General features: G+C 41.7%; 1 protein-coding gene across 2 annotated transcripts in view; it reads right to left on the reverse strand.

The window, feature by feature from the left end:
• Window positions 1-320: 320 nt before the first annotated feature.
• mafa (v-maf avian musculoaponeurotic fibrosarcoma oncogene homolog a (paralog a)) overlaps window positions 321-15,294 on the reverse strand; it is a 78,918-nt gene continuing 63,944 nt past the window's right edge. For both annotated transcript variants that reach the window (XR_004790541.2, XM_035628511.2), the window contains exon 3: window positions 321-9,028. The gene's annotated coding sequence lies outside the window, so the exon portion shown is untranslated. The remainder of the gene's footprint in view (window positions 9,029-15,294) is intronic.

A 15,294-nucleotide genomic window follows, 5' to 3' on the forward strand; every position in this document is an offset into this window, starting at 1 on the left:
AGAATAATCTACCATGAGTCGTCGTATTTGTTGGTTGGTAGTAAGTGTGAGATGTAAGAGGAAACCTCTTTTCTCCGTCTTACACAGTTGGCAGTTGGGGCTCAAAAGGTCACTTTGTCTAAGACTGTTGTTTCTTTCTGTTTCATCATGGTTATAATGAGTGAATAATGCAGTTTACAAGGACACAAATGCCCCTAAAGACATTTCATTACTAAACTCTTTCACCCTCTTCAGTTTTTCTTTGTCTCTCTGTCTCCATTAATGTTATCCTTCAAGTCTGTACCATATCACAATGGGAAATATGCATACAACACACCATGTTTTCTTGTTACAATAATTATTTATTAAATTTAAAATATCTTTAGCACAGGTTAAAAATTAGACACTTCCATCTACCATGAGCGCCTTGGGATTTAAGATGGTTCTAACATGGTTGAAAATAAACACTCTTAGAAACCAAAAAAGATTCTCTCCTTACTTCTTCCATCTCTGTCGTCATAAATTGTCACATTGGCGTTGCTAGGGCAGAGGCAAATTTGGCATATCGATTATTGTTTTCACTGGACATGTATTACAAATGAGGAAAAAAAATTGTTTTCAAAAATCTCTCCCTTGCGTCGTCATTTGGGGAATTTGGAATGAGTCAAAATTGCATGTTCCAGCTCCATAGTTTATTCAATGGTTTTGCATTCACTTATCAGAAACAAATGTGTGCTATTTTAAAATAACAGCACACTTTAAAGCTGGTGATACGTCTTTTTTGGTGAGATAACTTAAATGGCAGCCTAGTTTCTACTGCTTTTAAGCTCAACCGTTTTGCCATGGTATTTTATTGTCTGTGTTAGACACTAAGGATATGTCGTTAATTAAGTGTGTTCATGTGAACGTGCAGTGGCAATGGAAAAAATAAATAAATGGTCAGACGACCATCCTTCCCCTCGTCTTCTTAACCCCCAACCCGAGAATTCCACAAACCAGTGATTTATGGTCCTTTTTGCCTCAGTCCTATCTTCCGAAAAATAAAAAAAGATGACAAGTAACATGAGCATAGCACTGTAGTAAATGGCAGGCCAATGCATTAGTCGTCAGTAAGAAAACATTAACAGCAAAGACATATATTTTCCAGTTTTGTAGTTGTTTACAAACCATATCTGTGTTCACAATTCATCATGTTTTTTTTTTTCCATGTTTGCTTATTTTGTCATCACATGCCATATGAGAAGTCTGGATTACAAAAGTACCTGAACAAATTGCTTGTATATTAGCATGCATAGCTGTTTGGTATTTACATCCTATTTACAGACTTGAACTAGGAACAGAAGGAGCTACCATACAGTTTCTTTCATGTGTTTCATTTACATTTCTAGGATGGAGAACAAAAAGCAGCCTCATACTGATATGCAGAGTACACAGGACATGCACATGAAATAAGGTGTTTGCTTGACTGAAGGAAGTGGGTTTTTAATTCCCTATTGCTGAAGACGGAATAGCATGATTCTGTAACAGGCTACATCACTAACCAGTGCTACTTCATTGCATAACACAGATCTATTTTTTTTTTCTTTCCTTTGTCTATACTGTGCACCACTCTCTGAGCACAGGGGACTTGAAAAGGTTAATTTACGGTGTTAACCGTGCCGTGAAGGGAAAAGCAAATAGGAAAGAGCATGCACAGCACCAGAGAAGGACATTAAGCTGTGGCTACATCTTTGTCTTCCTCGCTCCCTCTATCTGTCCAGCGACAACATAGGGCCCCCTGATGTGTACAAAGACACAGGGCCGTCAGCGTCTATCACTGTGGAGGTACTGAGAGGATCTTTCACCAGTGATCAGACCGTAAGGAGACGCACACTTCTGAGACCTCCGTGGTTTTGTTTAACCTCGTGTTGTCCGTGGCCACAGGAAAATGCCCATATGCATGTGACACGTGCAGGGAAATAAAGACGCGACTGCTGACAATTGAGTTACTACAACCAGTGTAACACAAGGAAGATTCTGTTGCTTACAGTGTACAGCAGTGCTCATAGATTGAACATCTTCAAAATATAATGATATATCATATCGTTGCTCATGGTAGTGCCAGTTTTTCTAAAAAAGAATGGAAGACATGAATATAGTTAGACGGTATTTGTAACCCAGGGGCTGGCGACCTGCTCTGGGGTGTTGCAGTCATTAAAGATATTGCTCATTTAGTGAGAATAACATCAGTATCACATCCTCAGTTCTCCCCACGACTACAGGTCCTTTGTCCACCTCCAGCTCATTTACACTCCACCTCTAATATAGGCAATCAGCGGCTCTACTCCCTCACTGGGGCTCCATAAACACTGGGTTTCATAGCATTGCCTTTGATAAAGGAGGGAGGTGACTGCCAGAGCATGTTAATGTGCTTTCCTATAAAGCTTATCTCTGACTGGGGTCACGGAGGCCAAGTGGCAAGGGGCTGATCGCCATAGCAATAAGACCCTAGAAGCCGTTACTGCAGCTTACGACCCCTCTGACGATAACAGAGCCAACCGTGGCCTTCCTTTGGATAATCAAACCCCTCATCCAGGCCCATGTGGGAAATAATGTGGACATTTACTACAGTACAATTGAAATGAGGGGCGAACACAAATTAACCTCTGGTAACAGAAGGGGCTCATTGTGATAGGAACCATAAATTTTTAATTGTCCAGCAGTAGCGGTATTTTAAAAGCATGTAAATACAAAATCATGAGCTGACCCGCGTGATTGGGACATGGCCACAGTTTAAATAAAGTTTAAACAAAGACATCCATCCGTTAAAAAAACATAAATGTCCGTCCATTGTTCAAAGGCAACACTTTAAAAAAACAAACATATTTTTTAAGAAATGTCTGTGTTTGTACACTGAGCTGCATAATGATAATGATGTTTCTTCTATTTTTGTCAGGTATACAGTATGTGATGATACTGTATAATTTAGTGGACTAAAGACGGGAGCTTTGAAGAACACTTTGATAACATATGGTTATCCCCTGCTGCTTCCCTCTCTCTGCTCGGTCGGGGGCCCAGAAGGGATGTATGCGTAACTTTCTGGACTCTACAAACTTTTCACTTCTCCAGAACTGTAGGATTACACCCTGTTCACAGCAGGGAGGGCAGCATGCATCCTGCCATCTCCCCTTGAGCCACATTAATCTCTGTTTTACACCCTAAAGACAAACCCTCATGTCTCCTCTAAACAGAAGCAGGCTCAGATGGCGCAGCGAGTGTGAACCACGTCAGTGCTGTCACCTTCCTGACGGTGCCTCACCAGTAGTTGCCTGATTACAATAATCGTGGTACAGGTACCAGGTATCATTTTGTTTCAAGGCAGGCAAATTGGAATCAAGTAAAGCTGTTTTTCATGCCGTTAATTTCCTCTCTCTTCCCTGGCTCAGGTGCGGGAGACTAAATCAAGCTGTCAGAAACCAGACTGCACAGCTAAATGGTGCAGGCTCAAATGCCACCTGTCCACAGCTCCTGGCGATTTATTATTTCTCCATTTATTTATTTCTATAATAGCAACTTGGGTATTTGTAAAAGTCCCGGCTGCTTATAACACACTCGGCTTGTGTGGGTTTGGATACCCTCTTGTTTGTGTTTCGGGCCGTCTCACCACAGCTAATGGTTGCTAAAATGATGCATTATCCTCCACTACTTAATCAGATGCTAAAGATTTGGTTTACAGCATTTATCAATGGTATTACACCGGGGTCAGCCCGGGCCATTTATTCCAATTGAGGCTTTTGGGTTAATCCGATCCTCTCCATCCCCCCAAATCTTCTTGGGAGCCCATCTCATCTCAGAGAGGGGCTTGATGGCTAGCTGCTCACCCAGTGGGTTAGCTTGTGTGCAGGCCAGAATGAGGTGGTGGTAAGGGCTTTACAGGCTCTTATTAGTCATCCCTGTCATTAGCTATGTGACATAAGGGTGGCTGTCCTGTCTTTGTTGCTGTCTGGCTATTAGAACAACCCCCGTCCAATCCATCACTGGAACAAAATCCATGCAACTTCATGTGCTGTATTTTAAGCATTTTTAAAAAATGCTTTGAGTGCCCTTGTTAGCAAAAGACTTAGCATTCCTTTGAGTGTATTTCAGTGACGTACACACACTATGTTGAGCTAATACACGTGAGTCATTTTTCCAGAGTCTTGGGTCGGCCTGGAGGTCGGGATTAGAGCAGAGCAGTTGACACTGGCTGCCTCACTGTAATCCTTTCACCTTTGGCCCCACTCCCACTACCCCAACCATGTCTGGCTTGAGGTCACTGTTAATCGAGACACCCCACTAGACACGGGCAGACAGAGGAACAGGGTGTGTGTGTGTGTGTGTGTGAGTGTGAGAGTGTGAGAGAGAGAGAGAGAGAGAGAGGGAAGATAAGTGTGTGTGTAAGTCAGAGGAGTTACTTCTGTTTTCCCACACACTAGTATTACTAATTTCACTACTATAAGTTTTTCTTAAAAAAACCGAGACTCTATATTGTAAGAAGCTGCTCACTCAGACTATGGGTTCGCAGCTGCCTGTACTGGGAGAAACCTCTTCACCAAGCGGAGACAGAATGATGTTTCCCTGGAGATTAGTGTGAAAACAAGTAGTGCTCACTCTGCGTCTACCTCTGGGAACAAAAAACTCCCCAAGAAATAAACTGAACTGTGACTGACCAAACAAAACCCTGAGGGGTCTTTGATTATTTGAATCTTTAACTTTCCAGCAGCAGCTGCTGTATTTTATCACGTATGTATTTTTCGTACAGAGGCCTTAAACTACACCTGAATCAAAATGGGCAGAGGATCTTGACTATCACTGTCACCGTCAGACGGGCCAGCCTCTGTACATATTGTCCATCTCACAGGTTGTTGTTTTTCCCCCGTGTTCTGCTCGTGTGTTTACTCTGTCACTTGGGCCCAAAGTGTATCTGCCTCAGTGCACCACAGACATATGCAGTCCACACACAAGCCAGCCAGTGATGACACTAATGGAGTGTTTAGTCAGGAAGACATGGACTTATTAACCAGTTGAGCGAATGGGCTAGATGGTAATCAAATAAAGCAGAGATAAGTTAATAAGCTGTATGTGCAGTGGAGGACGCTGCACAGGATTTATCCTGACTGACACAGTATGCTGCTCCTCATCCAGACGCACAAGCTTGGTACTTTCAGCATGGTTAAGTATAGTGGGTAGTCATCTAAATCAACATGTAGCTGTTCTATTTATAACTTAGAAATATAAACATACATATGGATGACTCTAATTTGATGCTAAGAAATGCTGTCAGTCTCATCCTTGCTCCTACTCTTTGCTTAATCCAGAAACAAGATTGAGGAGCTGCTTTATCCTGCTACCACACTGACCACAGAACTTTGCTGCAGGCAATTATATCTATCTGCAACCAGAGGGAAATGGGAGAAGCATGTAGGGAATAAAGATAGAAAAAAAGCGGACTGAGGTATTCAAGGTGAGAAAACAAATAGAATAAAAATCTAAGAACCTAATGTAAGAAAGAGGTGGGTGAATGAGGGTAGGACAAAGGCTGATTAAATGGGGCCAATACGAGGGAGGCAGAGGAGAGAAACACAGCGGACGGGGGCCCAACAGGGGGTAAATCTGAATTGGTAGAGCTCTATATCCTTCATATCCCTGCCCCCTCCTCTCTCCCACATATCCATCATGTTAATATACCTACAGCTTGGCCCTCTGGGTAATATATCTTTGACCTGTGATTACGCTAACAGCTTATTGTTTGCACACTGAACAATCCCATTATGTCGACAATCTGTTTACATACAGCCTTGCTGTTTAGATTAGCATGGTGTGTGTGCACGAGTGTGTGCGTGTGTGTGTTCGACAAAAAGAGCAAGGATGTGCCTCTGCGTTTGTATCAACTTTCACACATTTTGTATATGAACATGTACATCTGTGCATGTTTACATACACTGTATGTCCTGATGTTGCTCAGGGTCATTGCCAGATAAAGGTGCACTCGCTGCCTGACTATCAGGGCAGAACGACAGCGCACCAGTTACATTCAATAGAAAAACAAACCAGCCTGTCAGAGACTGCCTGCAGCTGCACCGAAACGGGGCTTTGTTTCACTTCTAAGAAAGTGAAAAGCCTTGAGGCTCAGGGAAGATCAACACTTGCTCAGTGTCTTGTTTCCTACCGCATACGACATGTCATGTTTGGGTGACATCTTCATCCTTCCTGTAGTTTAAATCTCCCTTAACTAAATCACCCCTAAGTCATAAGTCCTAATTTCAAGTTTGTTTACGTGTTGACTGTAAATATGTGATTCAATGTGCTCTGACAGTGTATGATTTAAGAAGATTTTTTTCATGTAAATCGGCTGCACGAGGGGGAACGTGAAGTGTGTAACCACTGGTCTTCTGATGAACTGACTGTTCTCCTTGGTAAAGTGTGGGTGTGTGTGCTGGTTTGATTTCAATGCATTTTCAGTATTTTGAGTCAAAAAGGAGCCATACTTTCCTCCCTTATCTTCATTTTTCAATTGGTGACGTTGCTAGTGTCGCTGTGTCCAGAAAGAGCTCAGTAGTAGTGGGCAGGCGTTACAGAAACACTGCTCTTGAAGAGTAACAGGTATTTAACCACAAGGCTGATCATTCGGTTGAGTTGAGAGCCATCGTCATGAACTCAACGCTCACCTCAGACAGCACGTGAGGTCATGACAGTCTAGAGAGCATGCATGATGGTGCAGGTCAAGCGGTTATTGAACTCTCCGAGAAAGTAAGATCATGTGGACCGAGCAGGAGAATACTCCAACATAAGTTCAGGACAACCTTAATGTTTCTCTACGATCCTTTCCTTCGAGCTTCGCTTTGTTTCTCTGCTCTGCTCTGCTCTCGGACTTCTCTGGCAGCGCGTAGACTCATTGAGATGTGCAAATCCCTTTGACATAGGATGAATGGACAGTTGCTGGCAGGATGCCCCATGCCACTTAGTGTGCTGCCACTTAATTGGAGCGCCCCAGTTTGCCTTCCATCTTCTCTTCTCCTACCCACGCTCACTGTGGCTAGGTTCTGTCTGCCATCAAAGGCAGGTTATGTGTCCCTTCAAAGAGTTTAAAAACCCATCAGCGTCACTGCTTGGCTCATGGGGGCCTTTCACAAGAGGACCGAGAGGGGTTGAACGCTTTCAGTCACGTTAGCTTACACTTTTCCAAAAACAACGTAAAGAGATGTAAAGCATTGGTTTAGAGAGTCAATCCACTGACGAGGCCTACCCACACAAGCTCCTCAATGAATAATGGTCGCGTTCCATCTACAAGTCAACATGCAAAGTACAGCTTCTGGGACTATACATAGTGGACATACTGTACACATATACAGCAACATTTCGGAGTGGCGCTCTGTAGGATTGTGCCTCTGTATGCATGCGCTCGCATGTGTGAGTGTGTCAGAGTCAAAGTAAGCAAACGTTTGTTTTGTCTTCCCCGTCGCCACGTGTGTCCATCAGTACGATTCAATGCAGAGTGACTCACTCTTCTACTGTATGTGACCCCTCCGCTGTACGCTGAAAAGTCATGGATTCCTTGATGCATAACATACACTAAGAGGTAGAGGATGCACAATGATGAAGATGAGGTGTTCAACGAGCTAGCATTTTTCCTTGTCCATGCAAAGGTTTTTTTTTCTTCCTGTCTTTACTAGTGACGGAGTTTGAGGTTGTCTGTTCATTGGCTTGGCATATGATCTGTCAGTCCATTTGGTTATCTTGATAGTCCATGGAAGACGGAGGTCAGAGGCCTCATGTCTACGTTGCAATCAGATGACGTGTTCTTTGTCCCCATGTGCAGGCTCAGGATCAGAGCACCATTTCAAACCATGCAAAGAAAAAAAAGTGTCCTCTCAGGCTGACAGCTACTGTGTCCAACCCAAATGTGTGTAAGGGAGGGGACAGTTATTGCAATGGGAAAGAATAAGTAGTTAGCCACAGGGAGAAAATAATAAATATAATGTAAAATTAAATTGTAAATGGAAAAAAAATAAAAATAAAATAAGTTTATAAATGCCAAGGTTGACACGTGGCTTGAGTGAACAGCCTGCATTCCCTCTTCAGTTTGACAGTTTGTTTCTCAGTGCAACTGACTGATGATACCAAAAATAATTGCTGCCTTATAATCCTTGCAAGATAGATCAAATAATCACATTACCTATAACTACTGCCTTTATGCGTCTATTCAAATACATAGGAAAATGTCCAGATACCTGGGACTATGTCTTTAACTATCAGGAAACAAGTTCAAGTATTTTAAACTTTTAAAAAGGTTGTCTGAAACATCCACATAGTGAGGTTTGAGATCTACTAGGGGAGTGGTAATTATACACTGTGGTCTGTTCCATGCTGTTGTCTTCATTCACAATTTATTTACATGTTCTAGTGTGGATACTGGAGAGGAAGACTAGGCCGTTTGGTAAAGAGAATAAGAAGAATAGGAGGTACAATTTTTTACAGTCCAACTAACTCCAAAGAGTAGAGAAATGATAAGGGAAATGATAATTACACGGTCTCTAAGGAGGTAAGAAGAATACTGACTTTATATAGAAAAAGAGAAGAACCATGAGTACTCTATCCACAGTCATGAAGGTTTAAGAGGTTGGTGAGAGCGACTTGGTATGCTTCCTATATTAGGAATAAGAATAGGGTTTTTATTATGATCTATTTACAGAAGCATGCATCAGTGATCTTCCCACCAAAGAGAAAATAGTTCCTCCAATGTCTGGCATTGTCAGCCATGTCGTTAGTTTGAGTCTGTCTCTCTTTTTCTTTTTCTTTTTTTTTTCTTTTGTGTGTGTTTTGTAGAAAAAAGCTGGATGTAAAATATCAAGGGGGGAAACAGGAGTAGTAAGAGGCTTTCAAGAATTTCACTGTGGGGATTTTGAGGGATTTCAGCGGGTCCTGTCTTTTGTTGTTTCAGTGAAGTCATTTCTGAATGTTGTGCTTTGTAGGTGCCTTCTTGCGATTGGTCAGCCGCTTTGATGTCATCACTGCTCAGCCTTTAGGTTATCTGTGGACAGACAGAGAATGATGGGGGTGGAGGAGAGAAGACGGGGGGTTGGAAGAGAAAAGAGAGGGAAAAAATCATTAAAATTGGACTTCAATTCTCTCACGCACGCACACACGCACTATTAGACAGTGAGTGAAGTTCACATTGTGAGCCATGCAGAGGCACCTTGTCTAAACTCTGTCTGCCCGTACAGGGTTTATGGTGACACACAGTGACTCACAGGATTTGGGGGGTGGAGGAGAGCTCTGCTGTCACTGTTGCCAGTGTAAAAACAAAGGCAGAGTGACCACCCTGTGTGTGTACGCGGCGAGCCCACTTGGCCGAGATTCAGAGTGACAGTGGCGTCAGCATGGGGGGTGACTCTTTAATCATCTTCAATTAAGGCCAAGGGGAGACGAGCAAATTCGCTAACAGTGTGGGTGAGTCTCCTCCATGTCTACATCCCTTTACATTAATCAATCTGTTCACGCTTTTTAAAACACAAGAATACTGTGTTTCATTCTGCTTTTGTGCCGTGAAGTGCTGAAAGTTTGGTGAGGGGCCTCAGCGGCTTGTGCACTGACTGTGAATGAGTCATGGAGCCAGAAGAAGCACTTTGTTGTTGGGACATTAGACACACACAGTGGAATCCAGATATAGTAGAATACTACCACTGTACAAGCTAGATGACCCAACTGTAAAGGCTCCGACCCCGCACCCATTACAAACATCCATAAACAAAACAAGCGTGGACATTGCATTTCATCTAGTTACAGCTCCACCCACACCTGTTACATCTGAACTTATCTTAGTTTATCTAACACCGCTTTTGTTTTTCTTGAATTCAAAACACAGTAAATTCAAATTTACATCCATGCTACTATGACTTTCAGTGGCAGAAATTGGACAGTTTTTACTATTACTAGCCATATATTTAAGCTCAAGTTGCTCGCTAACTAGTTTTCATGAATCTCCAGGTGTTGCAACTGACTGAAGTTCAGTGGGAAACTAGATCATGTCCAGTCATATCCAACAGTGTTTTGGTTACTATGAGAACAAAAAAACTTACAATCAACCTCACGCATGCTTCTACATTTTCATCTTGAATACAAACATGTAGGTATATAAATGTCTTGGTATATGTATGTATGTTTACATTTTTTGACAAATGATGAATTAATTATTTTTTATTACTGTAAAAGTGTCACATGGGGAACACATGCCCTGAGATGAGATTTACAATGTCTGTTTTGCAGGAGATAGATAGAGCTTGATGTAGCGCGTTGATACAAGATCCACTCAAGACTATAACTGCATTACCACTGTTACTAAAGAATTATAAACATTTACTTGAGAGTTAGTAACAGTGGTAATCACACACACGCACACACACACACACGCACACGCACGCACACACACACACACACACACACACGATCCAGCAGCATCAGTGGCCCCTCTCCATGTGACAGTATCTGTGTTTGCCTTCTACTACTTACGGCACAAATCAGCGCAAGCGACACGTCTCTGTTTTGTCCATCTTTTGCGCAGCAGTGAGCCATGTTCTATGAGTTAATATTCAACAACTGAGATCACAGACATTGCCCCAGGGCGCGCTCCACCCACTGTCAGAGAACGGCAACAGTCAAGACTTAAGCCCCCCCAAGGCTCAATGTGGTCCCAGGGTGTGTGATAACAGAGTGTGTGATGGGAAGGAAGGGGCCGTTTGGACCGCCAAAGCCAGGTGTTAGCACTTCAGATCACTGCCTCATCAATAATTGACAGAGGCAAACCAATCAGAACAATTTGCTCCCCACAGCGAAGTGCTAGAGCAGCCTAACACCGGTGAATCATTAATGAGGCAATTAGATGAAATGGTTAGACGGTTAGCCCTCACTGGCAGCGCTCCTGCGATGCAACTGCGACACGGCCCGTCGACAGGAGCTGCACATGATGGAGTGATGTACGGGCCAACACAGGCTTAAAGGGAGAGAGGGGAGTCGCACAGCGACTGTTGGAGACGGAGCTGAGCCTCCTTAAGGTTGGAGTGTAACTTGTGTCAGTGATGCCAGCCTTCCGTCTGTTGACCACAGCTCAAGAGGGCCAATAATGGGAACAAACCCAATTGGCCATTACCATGGGAGATTGACCTTTATTGGTTGTTGTAACCATTGCACAGACCAACAGAAGACGTCTCCCGGGTGATTCAAGTGTGGGAGAGCCTTTATGGACATGGATAAAATCGACCTCAGTGACATCACTCAAACACGGGCAAGGCAGCAACAACAATAAGAGCAGAGATGGAGTTTGCCTTTGAAGAGCACAGATCCTGGATTGTTGTTTGAGAGGAAAATCAAAGCCCCGGGGGAGCTGCTCACAAAGCCTCATCGATTGGCCATATTGGAACCATTTCATAGTTTGTCGATGCTCTTCTGCCGGCTCTCTTGGCTCTGGGTCCAGTACGGGGCTCAATTAAACCAGCAACCTTAATCTCAGGAACAATTCATGCAAACATTACAAACTGCATGAATTATTCCCAAACACACGCTCCTTCGCCCTCTTATCTGAAGTAAATATTTTACACTCTGTCCATTTTGTTTAGACCAGATGGGATTAGAAAACAGTTGTTTACTGTTCCTCATTTACAGCTTTTCCATGCAAATAAAAGAAAAAAGAAATAGAAACGCACTATTTCCCTTTAATTTCTCCCTTCCCAATCATCCTAATGCATTCTCAGTCTCAGTATATCTCCGTGATTGAAGGATTTGAAATGAGAGTGAAAAAGCCAGAGAAAGGGAGGGGTCAAGGCTTAAAGGGAGGAGGGGGAGGAATGCATACTAAACTCATACGCTTCATAACCGTAATTGTGTTCAGAGAAGGTCCAAGAGTCTGCAGCCTTTCACTCTGAAAGTCTATTTCAATTTGTTTCTATTAGGTTTCAGTGAAATATACTGTACATTATTCTTTCACTGATGGTATATAAGAAATCAGTACATGAGAGCACTATATACTTAATAGAAATTAGAGATGATAGTGCTGGAGTGCAGTGCTGTTATATGCATTTAATAGTGTTTACTCATGTGTTTATTTTTTATTTTATTCATTCAGTTGCCTCAGTTCACACTAAAACTAATCACTAGTATGTGATCTTTTTTTTCTTCTTTTTTTCACTTTGTATGAATATACAACATAATAAACACAGTTTGAATAAGTTAAAATTGAGGTTGAAATTAAGACAAACAGTGATGATGAAAACTTAGAACAAAGTGAAGAAATCTCAGGCCTCCATGGTATGATAGACAGTAATAATAACATGTATTTAGACATAATTTCAGTTTAAACTGATCTGGTTAATCTACAGTCATGCTAATCTTCTGTCATGTGTTTTCAATTTATTTCCTATTTATTTGATTATGGAATCTTTAAAATATGTGTAAAATCCTTCATGGATAAAAGTAAAACCAGGAATCAGTTTTCAGTGACTTGGAGTTAAAGAGAGAAAAAAAATCTGCATCTGAAAAGTTTAATAGCTTTTCAAGAACAAAATAAAATGTTAGTATTGAATCATTGCTATTTGGCTGGCTTGCTTCGTCTGTCAATTAACTTAATATTGTCTTTTTTAATTTTAATTCGTTTTTTTTTGCATTACCATTTCATTTGTGTGTTTGACTTTATAATTATTTTCCTTGGAGGGAAAAATAAAGAAAATATTACAAATAATTGATTAGTGGCAGGGTCAAGCTGCAATGCTGATATTGACATTTGCGCAGATATTGTAGACAACTAGTCTCTGTTTAATGATTGTTATTCATTTTTATAGCCCTCTCAGGATGCCATCCTCAATAAATATTTGCAAACAGGAAATTTGCAGAGTGACTTGAGAGAGTCATAACCCTGGCACCTATGTGTTTTGAGATTAACATGTAATTAAAATAGTAAATCAATATTTATTAAACACTAGTACAAAACAAATGAGAATTGTATTCGGGTCATATAATGAGATACTGGATGGAGGAGGGTCCGTGAAAGTCGGAGTCTGAGATCAGATCTCTTCGTAAAGATGCAGACAACTTAGATATCGACAAGATTACCTTCATAAAAATCAATTTGACAACCTGTAAATTACCACACTCACACACACGTGAGATCACGAGTGCAGGTACAGAAACCTCACCTCACACCGAGACCCCCCTTCCTTTCCAAACCACACTGTTTAAATGTGGAGTCTACACTCTTTCATTTACTCACCACATCGTTCCCACAGTTCTCATCTTCAGACTTTCATGAAAACAGCCCCATCTCACATACACTATTGAGCACAAATCACAAAGAGAGAGAGAAACAGGCCCCAAAGCTTCAACTTCCCTGCAGACACTGTTGCATGGGACGGAGACGATGTTAAAGGCTTAATGGACTGCTCCTCTTATTGTTTAAAACTTGCTTGACACATAACTGGCTAAAGAAAACATTGGTTGGCCTCAATTATGCATTTAAAATAAAGTTATGAGCTCGTGGCTGAATTATTGATGCTGGCACCGGGAACAAGAGCATGTTGGCAATGTGTCACTGCTTTTTTTTTTTTTTTTTTGCTGATGCTTCATCTTGTATTGATAATTTTTCATCTAAAAAGCCCATGAAGTCTTGATCTGTGAAAGATGGAAAAACACACCATGAATACTGGAAATCTAATGCAATGTTACTGGAAGAGGAAAATGGATAACATCAAGTAGCACGATGGAAAAATAAGGGGCGGGGGGGGGGTAAGAAAAAGAAATGTGTAGCTTTGAGACGGGACTGTAATCAAACTTGTTTGAGCAACGTAAGCTAAAATGCTTATTTCCATTTACAGAGACAAAACATTTTCAAACCACCCCACTTCCACGCCTAATGCGATGTTACATTAAGCCCAGTGTGTCTCCATAGTATGACCGTACACCGTACGTGTGTGTAAATGAAAAAGGGCTTAAGAGCACAAAGGCTCTCAGCCCTGGGACTGCCCCGTATTGGCTGACACACTTCCTGAGATGCAAATGCTTGTGGTTCATCTGCCGATTGCCGAACTCTCTTCTTTTTATCTCACTGACACGGTGTCACTTAGCTACACAGACAAAGACACACACAGTGCACACAGCACCAGTATGTGAAGTGCAAAACAAATATCTACAGATGATTTGATGTGTTAAAAGTTCCAGATGACCTTCCACGCATCTGTTCACTGAATAAAAGTCTCTCGGTGGTGAAATTAAATGTCTGACTTTTTCTTCTTTTTCTCCCCCCTTTTATGTAGCCAGTCATTTGCTGATGAACTTTTCATATTTTCAAACTATTCTTCTTTCCACATTCTTTTCTCTTTCTGGATCTCCACCATCACTGTAGTTTAGAGTGCACACACATGCAACGCATGCACATTGTGTCGGTTGTGTTACAATGTCCTCGGTGACCGAGAGGTGAACAGTGTCCGTGTCTTGGGAGTCGGATGGTAAAGTTTTGTCGTCCATGAGGTCAAATGAACCGTGACTCGCAGTTCAGGGAGGAGTGTACTGCAGCCTGCCTGACTGCAATTCATAAGGTCACCGTGCCTCTCTTCACCTCAAAGTGAAACACATGACCCAGAAGTATCACAGATTGGTAAAGATAAGTTGTGCTTATCGTGATTAACTTTACAGGTGTTATCATTAGCACTGAGACCAGGAGTAAATATTCTGAGTGTGTGAGTTTACTCTTGAAACAGACCACACGCAATTGAACACAGGAATGATTTATGAAGAGGGAATCGTGCGATCGTCTTCAAATGTGCCGTTGAAGAGACCATAGTAGATACGCCGATTACCCAATAAGATCCTTCTCCGCAGTCGTTTAGTGTTTCACAATCTGCTGCCATTTAGCAGCGTCTGCACAGCCAAACACGTTTTGTCCTTTTTGTTTTTTTCTTTTCTTTTCTTTTTATTATGATAAATAGAGTGTGTGAGCCAATCATACTCTTACCACATGCCTCTCCCTCATTTCACTTAAAAAAAAATGTAAAGAGTGTACGCAGATGAATCTACTGTCAAGTTCTGTCTGAGAGACAAAAATGTGTTTCTTTGCAGATTAGAGAAGATTTCACTTTCTTTGTTCTGTTGCATGTCAGTCCTGACAATTGTGTCACTGTATAATAGTGAAAATTAAAAATGCATTTTTTTTTCCAAAGACAATTTCTGCAGTTAAGTAAAAGTATACATAAATGCCATCATATGATGTTAAATTCAAAAAGTAAACAGAAGTTAGCAGTAAGAGTAAAGAGGCAG

Source organism: Scophthalmus maximus, chromosome 4, assembly GCF_022379125.1.
Source record: "Scophthalmus maximus strain ysfricsl-2021 chromosome 4, ASM2237912v1, whole genome shotgun sequence".
NCBI classification, from domain to species: Eukaryota; Metazoa; Chordata; class Actinopteri; order Pleuronectiformes; family Scophthalmidae; genus Scophthalmus; species Scophthalmus maximus.